Source organism: Salmo salar, chromosome 12 (assembly GCF_965601325.2).
Source record: "Salmo salar chromosome 12, fSalSal1, whole genome shotgun sequence".
Taxonomy (NCBI): Eukaryota; Metazoa; Chordata; class Actinopteri; order Salmoniformes; family Salmonidae; genus Salmo; species Salmo salar.
Genome location: NC_138302.1, coordinates 8,759,713 through 8,764,294, shown reverse-complemented (window position 1 = coordinate 8,764,294; position 4,582 = coordinate 8,759,713).

Genomic DNA, 4,582 nt, shown 5'->3' with positions numbered 1-4,582 from the left:
TGGCAACCAAGCATCGGTCATCATGTCACCAAAATAAGACCCTCAAAATGTATTGGAAAGGAGCATCAATCTCATCACGTACACTTTCACCACCCTGTGAAGTTCATAACTTATTTCATCTGTAGCCTAATAAACTGCATGGTTTCCCAAGTCGTAGTGGGAGGACCACACAACATATCATCGCGTGACTCCAAGTTAACTAAGATGTGATGGTTATTATATAAATATTTCCGCATAAAGGAGTTTTCACCGCCATTTCTCACTTATACATTTTTACTGACACAAAAAGACCCCACTATGTCAAACAAACTAACAAATCGTCTGTCGGCATTTATAAAATTGGAAAGGCATATCCTGTTTCCATCAGCCCGGTCATTACTTTTGAAATGGTTGGATCAATATCCACCTTCATGATATGGATGAAGCCTGATTTGGAATGTCTGAGTAGTTCTATCTGATGTCATAATACATCCCTCTGATAATCAAGTGATATTTGGAATGTCTGAGTAGTTCTATCTGATGTCATAATACACCCCTCTGATAATCAAGTGATATTTGGAATGTCTGAGTAGTTCTATCTGATGTCATAATACACCCCTCTGATAATCAAGTGATATTTGGAATGTCTGAGTCGTTCTATCTGATGTCATAATAACCCCTCTGATAATCAAGTGATATTTGGAATGTCTGAGTAGTTCTATCTGATGTCATAATACACCCCTCTGATAATCAAGTGATATTTGGAATGTCTGAGTAGTTCTATCTGATGTCATAATACACCCCTCTGATAATCAAGTGATATTTGGAATGTCTGAGTAGTTCTATCTGATGTCATAATACACCCCTCTGCTCTCTCCACTGGCTTCCAGTTGAAGCTCGCATCCGCTACAAGACCATGGTGATTGCCTACGGAGCTGTGAAGGGAACGGCACCTCCATACCTTCAGGCTCTGATCAGGCCTTACACCCAAACAAGGGCACTGCGTTCATCCACCTCTGGCCTGCTGGCCCCCCTACCTCTGAGGAAGCACAGTTCCCGCTCAGCCCAGTCAAAACTGTTCGCTGCTCTGGCACCCCAATGGTGGAACAAGCTCCCTCACGACGCCAGGACAGCGGAGTCAATCACCACCTTCCGGAGACACCTGAAACCCCACCTCTTTAAGGAATACCTAGGATAGGATAAAGTAATCCTTCTAACCCCCCCCCCCCCCCCTTAAAATATTTAGATGCACTATTGTAAAGTGGTTGTTCCACTGGATATCATAAGGTGAATGCACCAATTTGTAAGTCGCTCTGGATAAGAGCGTCAGCTAAATGACTTAAATGTAAATGTAATAATCAAGTGATATTTGGAATGTCTGAGTAGTTCTATCTGATGTCATAATACACCCCTCTGATAATCAAGTGATATTTGGAATGTCTGAGTAGTTCTATCTGATGTCATAATACACCTCTCTGATAATCAAGTGATATTTGGAATGTCAAATGTAGTTAAAATGTAGTTAAATCAAACAAACAAATTGTCAGCATTTATCAAATTGTGGATTGAAGTAAAGAGACTCCAGGGACGGTGACGGCTGTGTTGAGCCAGCATTGTTCTCACTATGGAAGAGGGAGCAGGCAGCCATCATCCAGTCTCTCAAGGACAAAGGTGGGAGCACTGGTGTTTGATGACAGCTGATGACAGAAGTGACAGCCCTAGACACACAGCAAAGTCTGACGCGGTCAGTGTTGTTGAGCAGAGAACCAACCAGATTGTTCATGTTGAAGTTGTTCAGGTGCATAATACATTTTATTAGTTTAATTCTGTTTTATTCAATTAGAAAACTGTATAAAGCTGTATGTTTATTATTTCAACACCTGCTCCTAAGCTGTACCTCAGTACATTGACACTGTACCGGTGCCTCCTGTATATAGCCTCGTTATTGTTATTTTATTGTGTTTCATTGTGTTACTTCTTATTTCTTTAGTTAACTCAGCAAATATTTTCTTAACACTTATTTTTCCCAACTGCATTGTTGGTTAAGGGCTTGTAAGTGAGCATTTCACGGTAAAGTCTACACCTGTTGTATTCAGCATTTCACAGTAAGGTCTACTACACCTGTTGTATTCATGTGACAAATAACATTTGATTTGAACTGAATATGGACTATGTCAGTTTCAATGTTACGGTTTTTGATTAAATTGTATTTTTCAAACTCAGGCTGTGTGTGTTTATCTGCGTCATTCCTTGAGCATTTCTTGTGGTCCTGTAGCTCAGTTGGTAGAGTATGGTGCTTGTTAAACCAGGGTTGTGGGTTTGATTCCTGGGACCACCCATATGTAAAGTGTTTGCACACATGACTGCAAATCTCTTTGGATAAAAGTGTCTGCTAAACGGCAGATATATCCACTGATTATACCAAACATTTAGAACAACTTCCTAATATGGAATTGCACCCTCCCCTTTTCCCCTCAGAACATCCTCAATTCATCGGGTTATGGACTCTACAAGGTGTCGAAAGCATTCCACAGGGATGCTGGCCCATGTTGACTCCAATGCTTCCCACAATTGTGTCAAGTTGGCTGGGTGTCCTTTGGGTGCAGTGGGGGCTCCTCAGAGGAGGAAGGGGAGAACCATCATCCTCAGTGATTTTCAGAAAAATAAAAATGTTAAAACATTTAAAACGTTTAATCCTTTTTAGATAAAACGATACTAAATATAATCACGTCACCATATAATTGATTAAAACATACTATTTTGCAAGGAAGGTCTACAGAAGCCTCAACAGCACTCTGTAGGGTAGCTGAGTAGAGAGAGAAAGACAATATCTAAGAGACAGAAGGAGAAGTGAGAGGGAGAGATTTCGTCATTTTTTTCCACTTTCAGTTTCTCTTACTTAGCTAGCAAATGCAGCTAGCTAGTTTAGCCTACTCAAACACCTGGCTCAAACAGAGGGGTGCTATGTTATCTAGCTGGCCACGACTATCCAACACAACACTGGATCTCTTCCAAGTCAAGGTAAGCTTTTGGTTTTACTAATTAATTGCCACCGGCCCGTTGGTGTAATTGCTTAAACTGCTTATTGTACACTACGGTTTCTGCATGATTGAAGCAGGTTTATTAACATGTTAATTCTATTAGCTGTGTTGACTATGACGTTACTTTAGCTAATATGGTGACAACGATGTAGGCTGTGTGTAGCAGTTATGATATGGTTTGGCCTGGAAAGGTTTTTTCGCCTGGCACATACAGATGATGTGTTGTGCATTGAAGTCCAGAAGCAAAGGGAAAAGGTCAGAGGAGGAGATTGCATAGATGTGAGAAGGAAAACAACGTGGCTGTTATGAAAGTGAACTGTGTTCACGTGTGATCAGGGGTGAATTCATTCCGCCAATTGATGTTGAAAAATGTTTCTTAAACGGAACAAAACGGGGATAAACATACCTGAATTTGACCAATAGAAACTCTCGTTTGCAACTGTAGTACTAATGATTACCCACTATATCAGCTAATGCACGCAAGAGTATGCAAGGTGGTATTGAATGTGTCACTGTCTGTCCATGTGTCACTGTCTGTCACCTCAAATTTTTCTCTCGACCTGTGTGCACCTACATTCTAAACATTCATTCATAGGCTAGGTTGTAACAACCTCATGATGGGTATAGGAAAAATGTGAGTATCATGTAGTAGCCTAAACCTATTGCTGTTACATTGAACAGGGTGAGTGGAATATGAATGACAGTCATCTAATATGTTGTAATAGAAATAAGGCCATGCTCATGAAAAAACAAATTGTCTTGCCTCATCTTAAACGGCACTGACCACCACTGTTAGGGCGGTGGACCATTCTTGGTACACATGGGAAACTGTTGAGCTGGAAAAACCCAGCAGCGTTGAGGTTCTTGACACAAACTGGTGCGCCTGGCACCTATTACCATACCCCGTTCAAAGGCACTTAAATATTTTGTCTTCCCTATTCACCCTCTGAATGACATACATACACAATCCATGTCTCATTTGTCTCGCGGCTTAAAAATCCTTATTTAACCCATCTCCCCCCCTTCATCTACACTGATTGAAGTGGATTTAACTAGTGACATCAATAAGGGATCAAAGCTTTCACCTGGATTCACCTAGTCAGTCTATGTCATGGAAGGAGCAGGTGTTCTTAATGTTTTGTATACTCTGTATATGGCACTACAGATAATCAAGTGCTATTTGTATGTGATTAATTTGCTCTGTTGTTTACAGGATGATTCGTATCTTATAGAGCGTGGCTTTAAGGGAATAGTGCCGTCACATCTAGATAAAAACGAACGTGAAAAATGAACAGAGCAAATGTATACCTACCCACTACCTCTTCATAGCCGTATTTATTCATCATCTACATATTCATATTACGCTTCTACGTCTGTGTACAGTAAAGTATTATTTGTAAGACGTAAGAGAAAATATATCAGCTTATTGTTAAATTATTATGACGTTCTTTCCAATACTAAAAGTGTTATAACTGTTGTTTCCAAACTGCGTTACTCACTCCAGCCATCAGATGGCGATGTGCGTCTTTCAGGTGACGCTTCTTGCGTGACGTATAATGGAC